This window comes from Erythrolamprus reginae, chromosome 2 (assembly GCF_031021105.1).
Source record: "Erythrolamprus reginae isolate rEryReg1 chromosome 2, rEryReg1.hap1, whole genome shotgun sequence".
NCBI lineage: Eukaryota > Metazoa > Chordata > Lepidosauria > Squamata > Dipsadidae > Erythrolamprus > Erythrolamprus reginae.
In genome coordinates, this window is record NC_091951.1 from 256,271,457 (window position 1) to 256,296,603 (window position 25,147).

General features: G+C 42.9%; 1 protein-coding gene across 4 annotated transcripts in view; it reads left to right on the plus strand.

Annotated features, from left to right (window-relative positions):
* Positions 1-25,147, plus strand: part of LINGO2 (leucine rich repeat and Ig domain containing 2) — a 932,046-nt gene that overhangs the window by 627,553 nt on the left and 279,346 nt on the right. Inside the window, exon 1 of one of the 4 annotated variants that reach the window (XM_070742465.1) lies at positions 15,933-16,012. The exons of the other annotated variants lie outside the window; for them this stretch is intronic. The gene's annotated coding sequence lies outside the window, so the exon portion shown is untranslated. Of the gene's footprint in view, positions 1-15,932; positions 16,013-25,147 lie in introns of those variants that run through there. 4 annotated transcript variants of the gene reach the window in all.

The window sequence follows — 25,147 nt, forward strand, 5'->3', positions numbered from 1 at the left end:
AAGTGGCTTACAACCAATCCTCGCACTTATTATCGTCATAGCATCCCCACAGTAATATTTATTTATTTTATTTATTTATTTATTTTGTCCAATACAAATTGAAAGTTAAGGAGAATAAAACGTGTAGTAGTAAATATCAGGGAAGGGATAGAAGAAGAGATATGAGAATAGAATACATAAATGAAGAGTAGGGGAAAGATATATGGATGGGGGGAAAGATATATAAAATATAGGAGAGACAATTGGACAGGGGACGGAAGGCACACTAGTACACTCATGCTCGCCCCTTACCTCTAAGGAATCTGGAGAATATGGTCAACATGCATGCACTTGGCAACCAAGTATGCCTTTTTGACAGTTGTAGAATCACAGGGTCATGCCATTGCCCTTTGTGGCCTTCCCAGCCAGTTTTTGACAAGATTATTAGAATATTGTTGGAATATTCATGACTGGGAGAGCCATGTTAACAAGGTTAGCCAATCAGCCAATGGGAGCTAACCACATCTCAGTCTGTGAAGAGAATCGAAACTAAAAGCTTAAATTTGAGGCTGACCAAGGCTCAATCCACTCTGTTCTCTTCTCCACTCTGCACTCTCCTCTCTATACTGCTCTGCTAAAATGAAACTAATACCCCTGCTTGAAGAAATAATCTGCTAACGGTATTGTAAATTTATCTGTTATTATGTTTATAAAGAAGTTATTGAATTCAGCTTAAACAATCATCTGTGTGTGCTTCTGGTCTTGATTTTGCAACAAACTTTAATAAAGGTCAATGGGAGAAATATTATTCACTTAACGACTGTTGGAGTCACTTAACAACTGCTGTGATTGGCTTAACCACTATGGCATAGATTGAAGGTGGTAAAATTAGGCACAACTCACATAACAACTGAAATTCTGGTTCTAATTGTGATTGTAAGAGGAGGACTACCTGCAAAAAACAACAAAAATACAAATAATAATTATACTCTGAAATGATATAATATGTAAAATACTATATCTCTGCTCTTTTTTAATCTTTGTATTGTAATAAAAATTATTATTTTTAAAAAAAGATATGGTTTATAATAGTTCCCTGAAAATGGGTTCTAGCATAAGCCTGAAAATTTGGAAGAATAAATCTTTGGTCTGATTCAGATTGCATCCTGCAACCATTTTGTTTTAATGTATTTGAATTTGCTGAGGTATTTGTTTCAAAGATTGTGTTGTTATTTTCAATAAAATGTATATATTTTGTATGCATTATCTACCAGATTGTCCTTTCCAGCTTCTTGAGTCTCAGAACTATTGAGAAAGTTAGCGAGACAAATCTAACCTTTGCGGAAACCATAGCAGTTCAAGCCTTTCTTTCCTTTCTAAATGTCCCACATTTCCATATGTTAATGTTTTCTACCATTCATATTTGGTGAACAGTGTCCACATCAAGAGATTATTGTGGATGTGAAATGGAGTGGAACTTTGAAAAACAAAGTGGAAAATGATAGAATGGCCTATATGGTCAAATATGTACCTAAGAGGATTTTTTGGGGTATTTGGAACAGTGCAAATTAATGCAGAAACAGAATAGAATTACAGTTGATACAAGACAGTCTGGCAATCATCCACATTCCCTGGTCAGCCTGTCATCCATACTTTAGCTTAAATCAGAAACATGCATGAGTGAAACCCCAATTTCCTAATTCAAAACTGGAAATGTAATTCACCCTTAAATGGTAGTGTCAGAACAACATGGCTAAGGCAATGAACTAAAAAACACAATTGAAAATGAGCTTCAGGCTAAAATTAGTCCCACAGAATACTAAAACCCATAATTTACCCCAGCAAGATTGGTAATACCATCCCATTTGGATAACAGCTCTATGTTGCTCTCTCATCACCCCTCTAATGATAGTTAACCTCATCAGCTTTTCTCATTCTCTCCGAAACAAATAGATACATTTCAAAGGTAGGTTATACATTTATTCGCTAAGGATGTATTTCTGAATTGGTAAAGTTTGAGACTAGTACAGCAGATGGATATGGATAGCATAGGAATCAGTTCATAAGCAATCCAATAAATAAGCAGAATATGTAGTCTTCAATTTATAATCATAATCGCACCCAAAATTTCCATTGCTAGGCAAGACACGGTTAAGTTCGTTTTTGCCCCATTTTACGATTTTTTGACTATGGTTGTTAAGTGAATCACTGTAGTTATTAAGTTAGTAACACAGTTAGTAACACAGGGAATCAGATTGCCCCATTTATTTTACTTCTCAGAAAGTCACAAAAAAAGGACTTCATAACCCCAGGATACTGCAATCCATCATAAATAAATCCCAATTGCTGTGGCCAAATTTTGATCATGTGACCATGGGGTTGTCGCAAAGGAAGTAAGTGTGAAAAACAGACATATCCCTTTTTTCAGTGACATTGTAAACTTTGAAGGGTCACTAAAAGAATGATTGTAAATCAAGGACTGTCTATACAAATATGGCTTCAGTTCCCTTATTCCTAATTCCTGTCTGCTAATTGCCATATTGAAACTGTCACAATCAAGTCTAACTTCTTTCCCAAATAAACAAATATATTTGGTACATAGTCAAGAGCAGGGGTGACTTACCTCACTAAAGATTCACTTCCTCCTACACCACATAGGCACACACACATTGTGCACTGCACAGCCACGTGGGTGCAATGCTGAAAACCTTTTTTTTAATGCATGTGCACATAAGCAAAAAACAAGATGGCACCACCAAGAGAGCCAGTTCGTGGATGTGTCCAGCTGCCCATTGCTGTCAGTTCGGTGAGCAGGGGGGAAATCGCATTACTGGTTCTAAAGAACCAGTCCGAACTGGAGGAACCCACCTCTGTTCAAGAGCAACAATTATATTTCTTTGAGTGCCTATTTTACGTTTTTTAAAGCAATTTTTTCCCCTTTAAAATCAGAGGTACCATATTTTTCAGAGTATAAGATGCACTGGACTATAAGACGCACCTAAATTTTATAGGTGGAAAACAAGGAAAAAAGTATTCTAAACCAAATGATGTAGCAATATATTATTTAATAAAATACCATTGTAGCAGAATACATAGAAACATAGAACATACTTTTTGCAACCATGTACAATTTTTACAAACTTGAAACTTGACAGCTTTAAGACTTGTGGACTTCAACTTCCAGAATTCCTCCTCCAGTCATGCTAGCTCAGGAATGGGAATTTAAATACACAAGTCTTAAACTTGCCAAGTTTGAAGACCCTTGAACCCCAAACCCAGGGGTCTTCAAACTTGACAGCTTTAAGACTAGTGGACTTCAACTCCAAAAATTCCTCCTCCAGTTATGCTAGATGGGGTAATTATCTGGCAAAAACAGCCCCATTTTTGCAAAAAGCAGGCCGTTTTTAGCCCATTTTTTCACAAAAATGGAGGCATTTTTGCCTTTCCCTAGACCAGGCTCCCTAGATCTTTCCCCACCCCATTTTTGTGAAAAAAACCAGGTAAAAAACTGCCTGTTTTTCACAAAAATGGGCATTTTTGCCATTCCTCAGCACCCAAGAGCTTTCTACAGGCAGGGGGTATGGCTTTAGGACACCAAAAAATGGCTGCATTCAGTGTATAAGATGCACTGACATTTCCACCCTCTTTTTCCACCTCTTATATTCCTAAAAATACAGTATATAAGCTTACAATATTAGCAGTTGAGAGCTACATTCTTGCAGGCACGATCTGTTTGATGTTGTATGCTCTATTACAGGCCAGTAACAGAGCTGAAAAAATGGATCTGAGTCAACAGAGAATGTAATAATACATGATCTCTTTGTCTAATATTCAATTTTTCATGTTAGATTCAAGAATCCTCTTTTTTTCTTCAATGCAAGCAAGAGACATTCTGGCTCCAGCATAATAATAGATATACTGAAAATTGACTGATAAATTATTGAGGATATCACCTTCTCATCTTAAACTCTGTACATTGAATTTTAGTACATCTGTATAATAATTGTGAAGAGATTGATTTCACTTACAATTACAGAAACCAGTAATGGAGTCCTAATACATTTACTCCACATACAAATGGTTATCGCAAGAACTTTTATCAATGCTATTCTTTCTTGTTCTTCGTACCTACCCTGTTTCCCCGATAGTAAGACACCCCCGATTGTAAGACGTATCGGGGGTTTCAGGGGGGTCGGCTAATATAAGCCGTACCCCGAAAGTAAGACATATGTCTTACTTTCGGGGAAACATGGGGGTATTGCCACCTCCCTCTCATCTAGCTGCGCGCCGCCTCCTGCCCACTTCCGCGCCGCCCCCCCTCCATACGTCACCGCGTCTGCCGCCTCTGTCTGATCCAAATGAGCGCCGCCTCCTGCCCACTTCCGCGCCGCCCCCCTCCATACGTCACCGTGTCTGCCGCCTCCGTCTGATCCAAATGAGCGCCGCCTCCTGCCCACTTCTGCGCCACCCCCTCCATACGTCACTGCGTCTGCCGCCTCCGTCTGATCCAAATGAGCGCCGCCTCCTGCCCACGTCTGCGCCGTCCCCCTCTCCATACGTTGCCATGTCTGCCACCTCCCTCTGATCTTAATGAGCGCCGCCTCCTGCCCACTTCCGCGCCGCCCCCCCTCCATATGTCACCGCATCTAAATGTTAATTTTATGGTTAAAACAAAAAAATCGACAATTTTTTTCCAATATAAGACATACCCCGAAAGTAAGACATAGTGGGGCTTTTGGGGATAAAAAGAAAGTAAGACACTGTCTTACTTTCGGGGAAACACGATATATTTCCATTTACTGGTGTCTTTTGATTCCTATCCCTTATGGATCCCTCCCTATATTCCTCTATATATCCTGGTCTCCTTTGTTTTCCTTGGGGTCTCCTTCCAAGTGACAAATACAGCTCTAAAACTCTATATTTTGTGGTAGTTTATCTTAAATATATTTTTCAATTTAACCTGCACAGTTCTCTCCACCCTAATGTTTGCTTCATTGTGAAAGCTCAGCATCAAATGGATCAAATTACATTTGAAAGAGAAATTTTGAATTTTGAAAGTGATATTTAGAATATTCTATAGATTTTCCTAACTTTTTGCAATGAAAACATTTGGTATATTAGTTTGACTGCACTGATGAATGATAGCAATAGCACTTAGACTTATATATTGCTTCACAGTGGTTTACAGCCCTCTCTAATTGGTTTACAGCAGGGGTCCCCAAACGTTTTACACAGGGGGCCAGTTCACTGTCCCTTGGACTGTTGGAGGGCCGGACTATTAAAAAAACTATGAACAATTCCCTATGCACACTGCACATACCTTATTTTAAAGTAAAAACAAAATGGGAACATACTATTTAGAGGGGGGGAAGAAGTCTGAAATTCATATATGTTTATGTTTTGCTTTTAATTTTCTTTTGTTAACATCTGATTGGCTATAAAAGGTTTTCTTGGCTTATAGAAAAATGTATAAAGAAAGAAGGAAGCACTTTGGCATAATGGGTAATAAGTTAGAAATATAATTGGTGTTGTACTTTTTGAAGGAACATTAAGGAGGGAATTTAATTAAAAGAAAATGAATGTAACTGAATGACAAAATTAGAAAAAAAAATTTGATGATTGATATTAGTTACTAATATCGCCTTTTTTCATTGAAAATTAGATGGTACACTGTGTTGTTTGAATGTATGCTAAGAGAAAATTTTCAAAAAAATTACCCCCTCCCAAAACAGTCCTTCCTTTCTCTGCCCCTCCATTCATTTCATTCTTCCTTCCTTCCCTCCCTCCCTCCTTCATTCCTCTCCACTTCTATTTCCCTCACCCTCTTTCCCTTTTCTTTCTTTCTCTCTCTCTTTTCCCTCTCTCTCACAAAACTTCTGTGCCCGGCCATGAACTTGAAGGGGTGCGGCTCTCTCGCTGCTGAAAAAATGAGACTCCCCACAAGTCAACTTATGGGAAAGGTGGAGAGAGGGCGAGGTGACAGCTCTGGTGTAGTCATAAGTCTATGCCACTTTTACCCCAGGGCGCTGCTTCTGCGCAGAGGTGGCAAGGCCATCCAACTGCTGCCTCTTGTTTCCTGGGGGGGTTTGCTTTGTGTTTCTTCCCGGTGGCGGGAAGAATATCGGTAGGAGTGGACAGGGCGTGGTCCCCAGACACAGCTTGAGAAGCTGGGCGGGGCTCAGAGCCCACCGGGGTTTCTCCCTGCTGACAGCAGATCAGCTGTTGGGCAGGAGAAATGGCGCCGGCTCTAGGAGTTTGTTTTTTGCCTGCGCAGCCATGCGACCACACAGGCTAGAGGGAACAGTGGCCAGGAGCATAGGATACGGATGCATCCTGTGCTCCTGTCATCACCCGCGGGCCGGATAAATGGCCTCAGCGGGCTGCATGTGGCCCCCGGGCCGTAGTTTGGGGACCGCTGGTTTACAGAGTCAGTATATTGGCCCCAACAATCTGGGTCCTCATTTTACCAATGGAAGGCTGAGTCAACCTTGAGCCAAAAATACATAGGTCAAGATTAAATTGCTAGGATTTGGGATTCTCCAACTTTGCATTTTTCTTACATCCATGATCAAGAATTGAACAATATTGGCTTTACTATTGTATTACCTGGTGATCTCATCACCACATCAAAGGTCTTAGTGCAGCTCCCTTGAATAAAATAGCAATAGCACTTAGGCTTATACAGTGATACCTTGTCTTTCGCACTTAATTGGTTCCAGGATGAGGTTCATAAGGTGAAAAGTTCGTAAGACAAAACAATTTCCCCATAGGAATCAATGGAAAAGAGATTAATGCATGTAAGCCCAAAATTCACTCCTTTTGCCAGCTGAAGCGCCTGTTTTTGCGCTGCTAGGATTCCCCTGAGGCTCCTCTCCATGGGAAACCCCACCTCTGGACTTCCGCGTTTTTGCAATGCTGCAGAGGAATCCCAGCATCGCAAAAATGGGCGCTTCGCTGGCAACGGAAGTCCGGAGGTGGGGTTTCCCAGCGAGGGAAGCCTCAGCGAAATTGCAGCATCTTAAACCCCGGGTCCGTATCTCAAAAAGTTCGTATGATGAGGGGTTCGTAAGATGAGGTATCACTGTATCCTGCTTCACAGTGCTTAACAGCCATCTCTAAACAGTTTACAGAGTCAGCATATTGCCCCCAACAATCTGTGTTACTGACCTTGGAAGGATGGAAGGCTGAGTCAGCCTTGAAAATGGGTGATTTTCATTAGGATTAGAAAAAAAATATGCAGAGTGTACAACATACCTGTAATAATTAAATCTTAACCAATACATGATGCAAAACCACCACAACACTTTACGACTTTCTAAAATGAAACTGCTTCATTGGAAATAAAGAAATGCCAAATAAAACATTAAACCCATTTTAATGTGTAGGATTAAAGTAATTCCTAAAGTCTGGGTTTCAGGTTGAAAACACCCATTTTTATTCACGAAAAGGTGAGGAAACAAAAGAACAGAAAGGGGTGTTTTCAATGCCTTAAATCATCTTATTTTAAATTTATTTTGAAATACTGCCATTTGAAACATGCTGCCAGGCTATAAGTTGCTTTTGTCACTCTCTCCCAGGAAGCCACACTGAGATAACCACCCTGCTATCTTCTTTCTCTTTTACCCTAATGTTCACTGCCTGTAAATTTCTCTCTTTTTTCCTTTCTGCTTCTTCACAGCAATCCCTTCTTTCTCCTCTTAATTTTAATCCCCTTCAGGAAAACACATTGTTATTAAACACCTTTATCAACACAGACAACTTGCCATAGCCAATTTCGCACGGGACCACTTGATGTGGGACAGTTGAACAAAATGCAAAAGTTAAATTAATTTCAATGGAACTGTGCCCAATAATATTAAAGTTAATAAGTCAATCCTGAAATATAGAGTTACTTAATCCTGAAATATAGAATTACATAATTTCAACATTGAATTATCCTGCAGCAAATTGTCCTAGACCAGTGATGGCAAAGCTATGGCATGGGTGACACAAGTGGCACACGGAGCCATATCTGTTGGCGTGCGAACTGTTGCCCTAGCTCAGCTCCAACGTACATGTGTGTGCCGGCCAGCTGGTTTTTGGGTCACATGGAGGCTCTAGGAGGGTGTTTTTGGCTTCTAGAGAGCCTCCAGAGGGATGGGGGAGGGCATTTTTATCCTCCCCCGGCTCCAGGAAAGCTTTGGAGCCTGGGGAGGGTGAAACATGAGCATACTGGGCCCACCAGAAGTTGAGGAACAGGCCATTTCCGGCCACCAGAAGGCTTCCGGGGGGCAAGGAAAGCTGTTCTTGCCCTCCCCAGGCATTAAATTATGGGTGTGGGCATTTACACATGTGCGATATACACAAACTCTTTTGGCATCTGAGGAAAAAAGTTTTGCTATCACTGTCCTAGACCCTCATCAACAGCAACAACCCAAAAATACTCTGGCTTCATTAGAACTCTGGAACAAAATTAGAACTTTGCATTCACCTTTTTATGTATTAAAAACTGATAAACCTATTTGTATTTTAGGATAAACCTTCATTTAATGTCTTGTGACACCCTAGTGTTAAACCCACATTTTTAGAAATTCTATCTTATAGGATAAAATATATGTTTTGTACTAAAAAGTTTTCCAAATGAATAAGGTTTAGTTAAATCTTACATTGTCCTCCAAACAGGACTAATTTATCATCAGTCAAAAGAAAACATAATGTGGTATGTATCCTGCTGAATATTCCGACTTAATATTATTTCAGATTCAATAGAAAATGGAGTCTTGTCGTCAAGAACCACCAACTGGTCAGCTGGGGAAAATATTTGTCTTTGTTGTGGAATAGAATCTTGTATATATGTGCACAGATTGAAAAAAATCAACATTTTTCGTTGTGATGGATAAAAAATTTGAATGGATGGTGGATAAATGGGATGGATGAATATATAGAAAGGCCAGCTCCAGGCTTATCATTTGAAAACAAAAAGAAGGTGGAACTACTATTCAATCAAAGATAGTTTCATAAAACACACATTTTCAAAAGTGATATTTGTGATTAACTTTTTCTTTCAGAATTCAGATACCAAAATTTTGATGTATATTAATTTCCAGCTCCACAAATATGACAAATTTTGTTAAGTTCTGATAATCATAAAACAACTGTACACTGGTTTAGTGCATCTTCCAGGGGAAACCCAAATTTTGAGGACTCCATATACAGTATTTCTTTTCCTTTTTATGTTTTATGAAAAGGTCCTTATTTTCACCCTGAAAACTGACAAGCACTTTGAGTGAAGGTCATTGCTGGCAGTTACCCCTCTCCCTGTCAAGTCCAAATGTAGTTAAAAGAGCATAGTGTCAATAATGAATGAAGAGTGCACATTTAATGGATATCCATGAGTTTCTGCTGCAGTTTTGAAATAATCAGAGACACTAATAAGAAAATATTACTCTACTGACCTTACTGGGTTCTGCTGCTCTTGATAATAATACATACTGCAGAAATGAGAGTGGCTGGATTAAAGTATGTCTGTTGCTTCTATGTAATGTAATAACATAAATACTCATGATGACAGAGTGACAACTACAAATTTGTTCTCTCTTCCAATACAATAAGAAAGGAAACCTGGTAGGTTTTTGCACTCCAGTTTTTATAAGTATCTACTAGCGTGAACAATACTCAACAAATACAGACATTTCTTCAGTAAATAAGTACTCTCCAATTATAGCAGTTGGTAGCATGTTACCTGAGCTCAAAAGATCATCAGAATCAGATTCTGCTGTTATTTGGATGAGAAACTATATGGGAATATTATTAGGGGGGGCACAGTGGCAAGAAGGTGGACTAGACTGATAATTTGAAAGCACCTGGAATAACACAATGCAAATGTCAACTGTCCTGTTGGCATTTGCAGCAAAAGAAATCCCTGGAATATTGTTTTGCCAAGACTGTAATTTTACTTATAATTCCACGTAGGCACAAGAAGAAGCAAAGACAGTTCTGAAGTTTTCACATGCGAAGTAGCCCTGGTAAAATCCACTCCCCCCCCCCAGGCCAACCACTGTTCATTGTCAACCAATCAGTTAAATTGTTTATGGAAATGGTCTGAGCTGCTTGGAGCTTCCCCATCATTTGACCTCCGGGCACTAGGAAGTTGCTAGGCGACAGTTGGCTCTCCTGCGTTCCACAATTCCCTTGCAAACCTCCATTGCATTCCAAACCTGCTCACCCTACTCCTTGTTTCTGTTGTCAGGTTGTGAGCAGGAAGGGGTGTAGCAAGTCAACCATGACAGCAAACAAGTTCCCTGTTGTCAAGAAAACCTCATGGATATATTCAATAGTCAGTCAACAGGAGTCAAGTTCAACGCAAAAGTGATTTTGCAGATCTACCTAGGGCTACATCTATACAACTCATCAGTGCTAACTTTTTCAAATATAGGTGGAAGAGGAATTCATCCTGTCTGTCTCCTGCTAGTTTGCAGATTCCACACCTGTTTGCAAACTGGAACTCACTGGAAGATCAAAACCCACACTTTTCAAAAGTTCCTCTGTTTCCCAACAGAGAGAAATGCGCACATAAAGAGGTTGATTCTGTGTGCAGACAACAATACAGTGATACCTTGTCTTACAAACGCCTCATCATACAAACTTTTCATGATACAAACCCGGGGTTTAAGATTTTTTTGCCTCTTCTTACAAACTATTTTCACCTTACAAACCCACTGCTGCCGCTGGGATGCCCCACCTCTAGACTTCTGTTACCAGCAAAGCACCCGTTTTTGTGCTGCTGGGATTTCCCTGAGGCTCCCCTCCATGGGAAACCCCACCTCGGGACTTCCGTGTTTTTGTGATGCTGCAGGGGAATCCCAGCAGTGCAAAAACGGGTGCTTCGCTGGCAATGGAAGTCCGGAGGTGGGGTTTCCCAGCGAGGGGAGCCTCAGTGAAATTACAGCGTCACAAAAACACAGAGGTCCGAAAGTGGGGTTTCAAGGACTTCGGTGTTTTTGCGATGCTGCGATTTCACTGATGCTCCCTTCGCTAGGAAACCCCACCTCTGGACCTCTGTTGCCAGTGAAGCGCTCGTTTTTGCAATGCTGGGATTCCCCTGCTGGGATTCCCCTGCAGCATCGCAAATACACAGAAATCCGGAGGTGGGGTTTCCCATGGAGGGGAGCCCCAGCAGCACAAAAACGGGCACTTCGGCTGGCAAAAGGGATGAATTTTGGGCTTGCACGCATTAATTGCTTTTCCATTGATTCCTATGGGAAACATTGTTTCGTCTTACAAACTTTTCACCTTAAGAACCTCATCCCGGAACCAATTAAGCTTGTAAGATGAGGTATCACTTTATATGCATTTGAGAAGAATGTTTATAAAATGTACTTATTAGAAATAATGGACTGCAATCATCTGAATTACAAATAGTGTATGTACATTAGGAGAAATATGCAAACAAAATGCAGCTGGAGTGTCTTGCTGAAGGGATCCACATGCTGATGCAAAAATGGATGAAAACATCTTATAGCTAGGAAAAGGAAAATGTAGCTAATAGAATCACATTTCCCTGATCTCAGCAACTACATTTACAATAATAAAAAATATGTTTATTATAATCTAATTAAGATGTTCTGAGAGCTAGAAGTGGCTTTTTGTTCCCATTCCCTTTCAGCAGCAATAAAGGGGGAGGTTGCATCCATTTTAATAAGTGCATTGTAAATCATTTACAAAGTGATTTGTAAACAGAAATCAGCATTTATATCCCCTCTCTGTAATTTGTTCACACACTGTGACCACATCCAGCATCTGTTTCAAACTTCCAAGTCTGAATAATGCTGTCTTCAGTTTATTGGTGCTTTGCAGCCCCAATAAGCTGTTTGCAGGAGGACCTTTCATCTTGTCTCTTCTTAAGGGCAATTAGTTGCTTATACTGTTTTTTGAGGGTAACAAGTTGGTTTAGGCTTGTTTTGTTGCTATTCCCAGTCTCACCTTTATACAGCTTATAAGCCAAGGTGAGAGCTTTCTTGGCTTCCACACAGTCCTTGTCAAACCATTGTTACGAGGTAGTATAGGACCTCTTAGCTGAAAAGTTTCCATCATATACTAGAATTGGTTGAAGCTTATGGATTATACTTGTATATGATTCTAGTAAGTTTTGAGAAGGGTTGGCTGTGATAAAGGCTGAGCGAAGTTTTTGAAGATTATCCTCCGATAGAGCTTTTTTCACCTTTTGGTCAAGTTGTTGGGACCATTTGACTCTACATCTTGTTGGGCCTGCTTGAGAAATTGCAGGCATAAATTGGTCTGCGAAGGGCATCTGCCTGATGAGAGACTTCATGTATATACATAAAGGTAGATGATCGCTTTCCAAGTAAGGAAGGACTTCAATTTTTTTTACATAATGTAATAAGTCCATAGAGATTAGAATATAATCAATGGTGCTGGTTTTGGACCCTGCCATAAAAGTGATCTCGCCAGGATAATCTCCAGCCCAGGATCCGTTGGCTATATAAAGATTAAGTTTATTCACCATCTTTGCAAGACAGAGGCCAGCAAAATTTGCTTTCTTGTCTTTGGAGAGTCTTGTGAGGGAGGGGTTTGTCCTTATGGGAGCCTCCGCTGGTGGATAATGATGATATTTAGTATATAATGTGTAATCATCTGGTCTCAACCTAGCATTGAAATCTCCCCCCAGTAAGACTCTTGCTTTTGGATGGTCCATGTTATATAATGTTCCAACTCCATCCATACTGCAGTGATTTCAGCTTTTCTTACCAATGGCGGAAGATAAATGTTAATTATTAAAAGCAGGACTGAATCTATCTTGAGAAGGGCCATGGCCATGTGTTTTAGTGGGGCAATAAGAGTATAGGGTCTGCTCTCAAATTGGTAGAAATGAAAATACCCAGCCCTCCCTTCAGTCTCCCTGGGCCTCTACCATCCCTTGCTTCTACCTTATACAAGTGGTATCCATTTAACAGAAGGTCATCCCTGGTCCAGGTCTCTTGCACCAAAATGATATCCTTATCTATCAAAGGATCAGGATGATTTAAACCTCTAAAACAATACCACCCAGCTACATTCCATGACATAGTACTTAAGGTGATTTTCTTACATTGGGTCTCTTCTTTTACAGCTCATCGGGATATTTTGATTTATACAGAGGGAATTTGTGGGGCTGTTGCAATGGATTGGGGTGTCATCACACTCAAAGTTGGCCTTCTCTAAAAGAGGGGCGGTCCCATCTAAATCCTGTATAGACTGCTGGGGAAATTGTTCAGGGTAAGAATTTTTAGCACCAGCTAACAGGGCTTGCCATTCAGATACCTCTTCACTAGATGTAGAAGATGGGGTTGTTAGATCATGCACCATTCGGCTTTGAGATGATGACACTGACGTGGGGCCTCTCTCACTTGCTTGTAGTACTAAGGGCATCATTGGGTAGTTACATAAGGATGCTAGTACAGTGGAACCCCGACATACGAGCTGCTCTACTTGCGAGCAGCTCAAGATAAGAGCTGGGAGGGGAGCGACATTTTTGTTCGTCTCCCGAGCTCACATCCGGGATACGAGCCGAGAGGAGCCGCGCCCCCCTGACGCTTTCGGCAACTTCCGAAGATGCTGGAAGGAAGGAAGGCAATCCAGCGCCCTGCTCCTCTCGGCTCGTATCCCGGCACTTGGTAAGCGGAGGTGTTCGCCTCCCCTGCCGCCCCACTCTGGGGGTCCTTGGCTTCTGCTTGGGGGTGAGTGAGAGAAAGGGGGGGAGAGAAAGAGATAGCAAGAGAGAGAAAGTGAGAAGAAGAGATGGAAAGAGGGGGAGAGAGAGAGAAAGAGAGAGGGGGGAGAGAAAGAGAGAGGGAGAGAGAGAGAGGAGAGAGAGAAAGGAAGAGAAAGAAAGAGGGATAGAAAGAGAGAGAGAGTGAGAGATGCTCAGTGAGCCTTTCTTTGAAGTTGCCTTTCTTTCTTTCTTTCTTTCTTCACCGTGTGTCGGTGCATCACGGCTCTCTCTCCATTCTTCTCTTTCCCCCTCTCGGGCTCCGAAAAATGGAGGAAACCCATGGAGATCCAGAGGGGAGGATGGGGCAGGAAAGAGTGCAGAAAAACGGAGGAAACCCATGGAGATCCAGAGGGGAGAATGGGGCAGGAAAGAGTGCAGAAAAACAGAGGAAACCCATGGAGATCCAGAGGGGAGGATGGGGCAGGAAAGAGTGCAGAAAAACGGAGGAAACCCATGGAGATCCAGAGGGGAGGATGGGGCAGGAAAGAGTGCAGAAAAACTGAGGAAACCCATGGAGATCCAGAGGGGAGGATGGGGCAGGAAAGAGTGCAGAAAAACGGAGGAAACCCATGGAGATCCAGAGGGGAGGATGGGGCAGGAAAGAGTGCAGAAAAACGGAGGAAACCCATGGAGATCCAGAGGGGAGGATGGGGCAGGAAAGAGTGCAGAAAAACGGAGGAAACCCATGGAGATCCAGAGGGGAGGATGGGGCAGGAAAGAGTGGAGAAAAACGGAGGAAACCCATGGAGATCCAGAGGGGAGAATGGGGCAGGAAAGACTGGAGAAAAACGGAGGAAACCCATGGAGATCCAGAGGGGAGAATGGGGCAGGAAAGAGTGCAGAAAAACGGAGGAAACCCATGGAGATCCAGAGGGGAGAATGGGGCAGGAAAGAGTGCAGAAAAACGGAGGAAAAAAGCGCTTTCCCAGGCAGCCGGCTTGCTGGCCGGGGAAGCAAGCGATCCGGGACTGCCTCGTTTCCTCTTCCCGCCGCCGCATTCGGAGCCCGAGAGGGGGAAAGAGAAGAATGGAGAGAGAGCCGCGACGCACCGACACACGCGCGGCTCTCTCTCCATTCTTCTCTTTCCCTCTCTCGGGCTCCGAATGCGGTGGCGGCGGGAAGACGAAACGAGGCAGTCACAGATCGCTTGCTTCCCAGGCAGCCGGCTTGCTGGCCGGGGAAGCAAGCGATCCGGGACTGCCTCGTTTCCTCTTCCCGCTGCCGCATTCGGAGCCCGAGAGGGGGAAAGAGAAGAATGGAGAGCCGCGCGCCGGAGGCGGACGCCGCTGCCGCCTCAACAGCAGCCACGGGAGGGGAGTCGCAATCACACCGATGGTGGGGTTTGCCCCCTTTCCCCCGCCCGCTCCTTTCCCCCCTTTGCTTGGAAGCTGGCTGCTTGGAAGCCCCCCTCCCGCCCGGCTGTCACCTTTTAAAACAGCCCCCGAGCTGTTTTAAAAGGTGACAGCCGGGCGGCAGCGGGTTTTTTTGTTGTTGCACGGATTAATTGACTTTACATTGTTTCCTATGGGAAACAATGTTTCATCATACGAGCTTTCCGACTTACGAGCCTCCTTCCGGCACCAATTAATCTCGTAAGTCGGGGTTCTACTGTATCTCCTTCTCTGCTGGACCCTGTGTGTCTTGACTTCTCTTTTCCATAAGCTCACATTCATGCAAACCCCTCCTTCCTGGAAGAGAAGCAAGAGTCACAATCACCGGGGAAACCAAATCTATAAGTGGTTCGGCTGTGTCCACTATGGTCAGTAGAAATTTCCTTAAATTTTCCAGCTTAAGTAATATATTATCTTGTTCTTCCCTTGGGAGAGCGCCAAAAGCGTTAATAAGTCCAGTTTCTGAGATGTTAAGTGCATCATCACTGAGCATTTAGTATGGCATTCTTAGTATTCCAACAACCATAATTAATTCTAATCAAATGAATTCTAAGAGCAACCTGGTGTGTTTGTAGTAGGGGAGATACTTTTCTGTCTTCTAATAAATCTTCTAATAATTTTTTTCTATTAGTGCCTCCCCCTCTTGCAGCCCTGCCTGGTGAAGGCCTAATTTTCTGGGTGGGCTGCCTCTTTTTTGTGGGTTCTTTAAATTTCTCCTCTTCCTTATCCTGACTATGGGGTTTATCAATATCTGCTGTGAGAACTTTAGTGTGAGTGACTGTAGCCTGTCGTTGAGCCTGCAGAAAAACAGCTATATCCTTCTTCATTGTCTCTACATCATGTTGAATGGTTATCAGTTGCTCAAATATTGAAACAACTGTTTGCACTGTGGGTAGGCATTGTTTTGCCATAAACTCTGTTGTGTTCTCTCACTGTAAGCTCTCCACATTCTGAATTACAGTGATCCCCCGGTTATTGCGTCCCCGACCATTGCGAACAGGGTAATTTGCGATTTTTCAACCCGGAAGTCAAAATACCATCTACGCATGCGTGCCCTTTTTTTCTATGGGCACGCATGCGTAGATGGCAACCGGGAGATCAGCTGCTGGGCGGCTTCCCTGGGTCTTCCCCCTCTTGCTGGCATCAGCGAGGAGTTTCCCCACCGCCCACGCAAACTCCTCGCTGCCGCTCGCCCGCCCTTCGCCTGCCCACGCCGTTCGCTCCCCCTCTTGCTGGCGGGAGGGCGAGAAGCCCTCCCCAGCACCCGCTCGCCCGCCCTTCGCCGCTCGCCCGCCCTTCGCCCTGGCGGAGAAATTCCAGCCCCCACCTGGTCCCGCCTGATCCTCCTCCCTGAGGCAGCTCGCCCTCCCATGGCTGCTTCCTCCACCCTCCATCTCAAGCCCTCGCCACCGCAGCCAACGCGCGCTGCGATCTTCAAGCCTGGCTCCTTTCGGCCCAGCATCCCGGGCCAAGCAGCTGCCTTCCGTGACTGAGCCTGGCTGGCCCGGAAGATCGTAGCGCGCGTTGGCTGCAGCGGCGAGCGAAGCCAAGCCGGCAGCAATGTCGCCGCCGCTGCAGCCAACGCGTGGTACGATCTTCCGGGCCAGCCAGGCTCAGTCACGGAAGGCAGCCGCTTGGCCCGGGATGCTTGGCCGAGAGGAGCCGGGCTTGATCCGCTGAGCCCGGCTGGCCCGGAAGATCGTAGCGCGCGTTGGCTGCAGCGGCGGCGACATTGCTGCCGGCTTGGCTTCGCTCGCTCGCCGCTGAGGAGCCGAAGATTGGGGGGCGGGGCGGCTCTTTTAAAACATCGCCGCCGACATGGGGGGCTTGCTAGCACCCCCTCAAACCCGGGTTGTGGGTTCGGGGGGGTGCTAGCGAGCCCCCCATGTCGGCGGCGATGTTTTAAAAGAGCCGCGCCGCCCCCCAATCTTCGGCTCCTCAGCGGCGAGCGAGCGAAGCCAAGCCGGCAGCAATGTCGCCGCCGCTGCAGCCAACACGCGCTACGATCTTCCGGGCCAGCCACGCTCAGCGGATCAAGCCCGGCTCCTCTCGGCCCAGCATCCCGGGCCAAGCGGCTGCCTTCCATGACTGAGCCTGGCTGGCCCGGAAGATCGTAGCGTGCGTTGGCTGCAGCGGCGGCGACATTGCTGCCGGCTTGGCTTCGCTCGCTCGCTCGCAGCTGAGGAGCCGAAGATTGGGGGCGGCGCGGCTCTTTTAAAACATCGCCGCTGACATGGGGGGCTTGCTAGCACCCCCCCAAACCCGGGTTGGGGGTTCGGGGGGGTGCTAGCGAGCCCCCCATGTCGGCGGCGATGTTTTAAAAGAGCCGCGCCGCCCCCCAATCTTCGGCTCCTCGCTAGCGCTGCGGAAGTTTAAAACACCATCTGCACATGCGCAGATGGTGTTTTTTACTTCCGCAGCGCTACTTCGCGAAAACCCGCTCGTTGCGGGGGGTCCTGGAACGGAACCCTTGCAACGAGCGGGGGATCACTGTAGTTTGTTTCTTGCTCTTGTTTTAGTCTTTTCCTCAGCCTCCATATCAGCTGTAGCTGTAACTGGAATCCTTGGTTGTAGAAACTGTTGGCTGTTTGGCAGGGCCTGTTCTAGCCTCTCTAGATTGTTGAAAGTGGAGGGGGGTTAGATTTACTTACAAGCCTCTTGCCAGCAAAGAGCTCTTCAATTTTAGGTTGTTTTGCATTCTTCTCTGGTAGGAGAGATCCTGGGCTGGTTCCATGGTGCTTCTTTCTTTTCCCCATGCCTTATTAGTCCACAACCACCAAAGCTTGGTCTGTCTCCAGAAAATATTATTTAAATAAAAATATCCAATAAAATTTGTTTAAAAGATTGTTAAAGTAAAATTAAAAAATTTAAAATGTAGGAGGAAATGTAGGAGGAACTGCTAAAAAAAATACTCCACCCAATATAGATTTTAAAAAGTTGAAAAAGTTAAAAATAAGTTAAAAGTATAAAATATTTTGTTAAAATGTTTAAATGTAAAATAGAGTTAAAAATTTAAAAAACATTAAAAATAAATTAAAAGTATAAATATAAATGAGCTAAAAAGAAAGCCTATTTACGTACTTTTGGAGAGCTCTTTAGAGCCAGTGCTGCCTGTCCTCCATCTTCGCTCCTCCCTCCTCCCTCTCCATCTCTTATATAGTTTCAATGGGTCAATTTTGGTTGCTCAGCTAAAAGTCCTGTTTCCTGTTTTGTTTTCTTTTTCTTTTTAATTATTATTAATATTATATTGATGGTCTTTGACTGTAAATAAAGTTTTACAATCTGTGTGATACATGAAGTTTATTGGTGAATTAGCTGTTGTGAACAGCATACTTTAAAAATAATAATCTCAATTATATAAAAGTACATAACACATCACTGCAATTTGGTATTTAATACCCAAAGCCATTTGGTTCATCTCCTCCATTGACTAAGTTTGGGGAATGAGTCTCAATCTCTACCCTGCATTGTTTACCGAGGAGCTTAATTATATTTCTAAGCTTACCCCAAGAAATAATTTTTGAATCCCCAAAGGCTTTTGTGGAGTCTTCAAAATCTAAAATAGTGTTACTGTATTCTCCAGATTTTCTAGTTAATTCTATAATTCTTAAGATTTGAAGTTTTAACTGCTAGAACAAGAAAAGTGTGAAGTTTCCAAAAGATGCCCTAATTAATTAATGATTAATTAGATTTGTATGCCACCCCGAGCCTTCGAAGAGGGGTGGCATACAAATCTAATAAATTGAATTGAATTGAAATTGACCCTCCCTCCTGCTTATGCCAACTTGCATAAGTTGACAAAAAGGTGGTGAAGATTCACTTGATTCACTTGATCAAGCTTGGTTGCTAGGGATAATAGAGATACGTCCATGTACTTTCATTGAAAGCAACATGGAGATGCTTTGTTATTTTAATTCTCCTGGGATGTTATTTTTCTCTCATTTCTCAATCTAATCTACAACGAAAAGATGTATTAATACTCTTGTTTTCAACCATTAAATAGGCTTCAGCTATAATGTGGCTAGTGTCTCAGTAGACTTAGGGTTAGGGTTATATTCATGGATGCCAAGTATATCGGTGGTTATTGAAACGGATGTCCATATGCCTCCTCTATGTTGGTTGAGGCAGGCAGGATTCCCTTGGCTACCATTTGTTGGGAGTCAAGGGAAAGGGAGGGTTTTGCCTGTCTTTTTTTCTGCTCAGGATCCCCATGTACAATTGGTAGGCCACTGTGTGACACAGAATGCTGGACTCAATGGGCTTTGGCCTGATTCAGCATGGCTCTTCTTATGTTCTAGGCAAGTACATGCAACCAAGAATGGAGAGGGGAGAGGAAGGAGGGAGGGAGGGAGGGAGGAAGATAAGGCAATGTTATGTTAATACAATATTACACTTCTTAAATTTCTATCATGAACTTTGGTTGAACTAATAACGATATCAACTGACTGATTAATGGTTATTTGATTATGTGTCATTATCATCTGGCTCTGTAACAGATACAGCTTTCAGTCTGCTCCATTGCTTTTCTAATTATTTTGGCATTATAGGAAATTAATGTCTGGATTCTTACCATAATGTCATCTATCCCAATTCCTTTTGATATGCTAGTATTTCCTATTAAGGTTTTTTTTAATGCTGTTCACAAATAGTTGAAATCTTCTCTATAACGTCTTTGGACCACTGGTTGTAGTATTCTTTGAGACCTCTCATACCATCTTCTGTTATAGACCAGGTAGCTTGATTTAAAACAAAAACAAAAACACCCCTCAATCATTTGTACTTCTCTCTCTCTCTCTCTCTCTCTCTCTCTCTCTCTCTCTCTCCCTCACTCCCCCCTCTCTTTCTCTCTCTCTCTCTTTTCTTATAGTGGTAGGGAAAGCAAGAACAGTTCAGTTTCCCCTCCATTCTGGCCAAATAGAATGAGAGTCTCCCATTGTTGGTCTGGATGAATGTAGACTACATAATTGGGGAATTAAAAAACAAATAAACTGTTTCAGGTGGAATTTCACAAATAGTTACCCAATCCTTGGAAAGAACTAAACATGAAAAAACTCAAATTGATTTCGATTAGGATAAGATTTTGTTTAGGATAAGATGTGGTAAACTCCGACAGGCTTTCAAGAATCTACTGTTGTACCCTGCAACAGTAAAGAACATTCTTAAAATCAGGGCTGTTTCCATGCCTTGACTTAGCTTATTTCAAAGAGCTCACCTTCTGTTCTGCTGGCGTGTCTCAACCACCCGTAATTACAGGGTAATTAGTCCAGGAAGACACACATCACACAATAAAAGGAAAACCCAAAAGTTTTTATAAACAGAAAAAGAGAAACAGCTCCCTTTTTAAATGTCAAAGGAATTTTCTGGTACACACTATGCACAGGTTAAATGCAGTCCAATTGCTCACGCAATAACTGGGAAATTGAGTCCAATTCTAAAGTCCAGAGAGTCCACACACACAATCCTGAACAGCAAAAACCACAATCTTGATGAAACAATGAATCAGATAAACTGCCATGAGGCTAAAACACCAGGCTGCACTTTTATCTGTAGCACTAATTACAGCAGCCCCACCCAACCACAGGTGGCCTCATTTTCTCTTGTAATAATCCTTCAGTTGTTGTCTCCTACGCATGCATGGATGTGTCATTAATTCTTGTTCAGAATCCAGGGATGATACAGATGACTTATCTCCTCCTAGGCTGTCTGCCAAACTCCCCTCTTCCCTCTCACTCACGCTTCCTTGGTCAGAGGAGACTTTGTCGGCAGATTCTATTGGGAGCAAAACAGGCCTGCGGCATGGGGATGTCTTCCCCACATCCACCTCCACATTCCTTGGGGCAGGAGCTGGGCCAGAGCTAACCACAACACCTTTATGGACAGCAAAAGGTGAACTGATGTGAGTAAATGTCTTATACACATGACAGCGAACCTATGGCACATATGCCACAGGTGGCATGCAACATCCTCTCTGTGGGCATGCAAGCCATCACCCCAGTTCAGCTCTGCCACGCATGTACATGTGCCTCCCACCAGTCAATTGGTCATTGTGTCTCTGCTGCACATGCCTGGGGTGTGGGGAGGCACATGTACATGCATGGAGGGATATGTGTGGGGGCAGTGCCCACATGCATGGGGGTAGGACGCATGTGCAGGTGACTTATGCGCATTGCATTTTGAGTGTTCAGGCACGTGCATGTGCACACACTTGTAAGCGGATCATAAGCCTCCTAACAAACAGGAAGCAGCAGGTGAAGCTATGTGGAATCACATTGAATACCTGTACAATTAGCACACACAAACCCCCACAAGACTGTGTGCTCTGTCCACTTCTCTTCTCTATATATAACAATGACTGCATCTCTAACGATCCATCTGTTAAATTACTGAAGTTTTCAGATGACACAACAGTGATCGGCCTCATTCAAGACAATGATGAATCCGCATACGGATGGGAGGTTGAATAATTAATCTCGTGTGCGACCGGAACAATCTGGCACTGAATACACTCAAAACCATAGAAATAGTGACAGACTTTACGAGAAACCCACCTATACTTCCACCTCTTAAAAAAGTAGCATGGTATCCACTTTAGAGACCTTCAAATTTCTAGGTTTGACCATATCTGAAGATCTAAAATGGACATCTAACATCAAAAATGTCATTAAAAGCACAACAAAGAATGTTCTTTCTGGGCCAACTCAGAAAGCTCAAACTATCCTAGGAGCTGCTGATACATTCTACACAGGAATTACTGAGTCTGTTATCTGCACCTCTATAACTGTCTGATATGCAACCAGAAGATTGTTAGAACTGCAGAAAATACTATTGCTACCAACCTGCCTTCTGTTGAGTCACACTAACACCTCCCAATTATTTAAACAAATCTACTTCAAACATGACTAAGTCAAGATTTAATTCAACTGCCTTATATTAATACTAAACAGGACACTGTTACATTCCAGATCATAGTTTTACAGATCTTTAAAATTGATATGGCTTTCTGGAAGTATAGGTATTTTCTGCTATATTAAAAGAAGATACAATAGCATTGGGCCTCTTCAGATCAAGAATTTATTTTAAAAATCTTGTTCATTTTGTTGTCTAGAACAATAATAAAGCAGTCTTTAAAATAAGTCTAATCATTTGAACATTCTATAGACATTTATAGTTATTGGCTTACCTCCTTGCATCCAGTTCAGCAGAAAATAAAAATTTGCCTCTCTCCCCAAGCAATTTGCCTCCTTGAAGCTAGTTTCATTTTCGGTTTAGTATGTGGCCCCACCTGCAATGTCCTACCGGTCAATGACGACCTCAGCTTCAACCGCAACAACACAAGAGCACGCAACAGATTCAAACTTAATACGAACCGCTTCAAACTTGACTGTAAAAAAATATGATTTCAACAATCGAGTTATCGAAGCGTGGAACTCATTGCCGGACTCAATTGTGTCAACCCCTAACCCCCAACATTTCTCCCTTAGACTCTCCACGATTGACCTCTCCAGGTTCCTAAGAGGCCAGTAAGGGGCGTACATAAGTGCACTGGTGTGCCTTTCGTCCCCTGTCCAATTGTCTTTCCTTTCTCTCACTTATCATATATATTTTCTTTCTTTCATATATCCTCTCCTCTAAGTTCACTTTACCCTTATATATATTACTATATGTCTATTTTTCTTCCTATGTATTTGTGTATTGGACAAACAAGCAAACAAACGAACGAACGAACGAACGAATGAATAAATAAATAAATAAATAAAAAATAACCTGAAATCAACTGAAGGTCGGGAAGCTGATAATGAGTTGCTTGTTCTGTTGGGTGCAATGAAGTATATTGCTGGGAGGCAGAGGCCAAAGGGTGGGTGTGGCTGGGTGGGGCTACATTTAGTATATAAGACACATCCAAGTTTTCACCCTCTTTTGGAGGGTAAAAAAGGTGTGTCTTGTACTCTAAAAAATACAGAAAATAAATATAAATAAAAAATCATTGTAAACAGATTTTTATGATCACACAGAGCTCTGACATACAGTTTTTCTACATGCCTTTTGCTATGGCTAATAGATTTTCCCTGGATAATGTCAGACTGAAAATAATTACCTTATGGCATCTCCATATTGGCCCAGGATCTGTTCGTCTAGAAATACCATACTGAGCTGCAGTGTAGAAGTAAACATTTACTTCCACTAATCTCTGAGGTTTATAAATCTGTTTCATCTAATCAGTCTACATTAACTTGCATTCCCCCTATTTAAATAGTCATTATTACTTCAGTAACAGCTGCCACCCTTTTTATGTCTTCTGCATTATTATTTTCCTACTCCACATAAGTTGTCATAAACCCCATTCCATCTGTTTTAATATAATATATACTTTGTATTTTTTTCTGGGGGTGAGATATGCAACTCCATTTTAATCCCATAGGGTGAGAGGGCTCTTTGAGAACAGTCATCCAATTTGTAAATAATGCCCTAAATTGTCATAAACCTTATTCCACATACAGTAAACTTCTTTTTTTCCTGGGGGGAAATGTGCAAAATCCACCTTAATCCACAGGGTGAGAACCCTTTCACTGTCTCCAAGACAATTTTCTGAATTTTTTAAAAAAGACCTAGATTTATCTTGAAATCTCAAATTCTTATGAATAAATAAATGACATAGACTGAATTAAACCGTGGTTCAGCCTAATTAGTATTGCAAATTAATCCAGATTTCTTTTCTTCTCTGTTCTCCCCTAATTTTGCAGAGATGTAGAATAATACAGCTATTGATGAATAGGGCTTTCAGCTTTGAACATGTTCAAATAACATCATTATGAGCATAAGCAGAATAGAAAATGACTATGGAATGTAATTTTCAAAGGATGATAGTGAAAACTGTTAAGAATTTGATTACATCTTTCATCTGCAATACTAATTTTTTCTTGAAACCACTTTAATTTCCTTTAAGCAAATTTGCTTACAATTGCATGGATTGGTCATAGCCAAAAATTTGATTTACACAAGGACCTCTAGATCTTTTCTAAGGTTCAGAGCAGAGAATAATAAAATTACAAGATAGGAAAGGGCCATTTTTGTTCAGTCCAAGAAATCTTGTTAATGAATCTCCAATGGATACCGCTCTATTTATGCTTCAAACATATCCAGTGAAGGGAAGTCTACCACTCAGTAGGCAGTAGGCAATTGGCTGAATTGGTTTTACTATTAGAAAGTTTATGTTAACTTCTTCAACTCCCACTCCTACTTTGGTTCAGCCTGCACAAGTTCTTTTTAAAAAAAATACTTTATTAAATATGTACATTAAAACAGAAAGAAAACAAAGAGAAAACAGAACAACGATATATACATATAACATACAACAAAAAAAAATAAATCATCTTGCTTTATACATTGAATATTTGGTATCATAGCTTAGTGTCGACACCACCTAAATAGCGGCGTAATTGGTTTGCAGCTCATACATAGTAAAAAAGAATATTTCCCTTTAATAGTTATTACATATATATACAGTGATCCCCCGATCATTGCGAGGGTTCCGTTCCAGGACCCCCCGCAACGAGCGGGTTTTCGCGAAGTAGCGCTGTGGAAGTAAAAACACCATCTGCGCATGCGCAGATGGTGTTTTTACTCCCGCAGCGCTAGCGAGGAGCCGAAGATTGGGGTTCCTGTTTTAAAACGTCGCCGCCGGCATGGGCGGCTTCCTAGCAGCCCCCCAAACCCGGGTTGGGGGACCGGGGGGTGCTGGCAAGCCGCCCATGCCGGCGGCGACGTTGCTGCCGGCTTGGCTTCCCTCGCCAGCGCAGCCAACGCACGCTATGATCTTCCGGGCGAGCCAGGCTCAGTGACGGAAGGCAGCCGCTTGGCCCAGGATGCTGGGCCGAGAGGAGCCGGGCTTGATCCGCTGAGCCTGGCCGGCTTGGCTTCCCTCACCGGCGCAAGCAACACGCGCTGCCATCTTCCGGGCCAGCCAGGCTCAGCGGATCAAGCCCGGCTCCTCTCGGCCCAGCATCCCGGGCCAAGCGGCTGCCTTCCG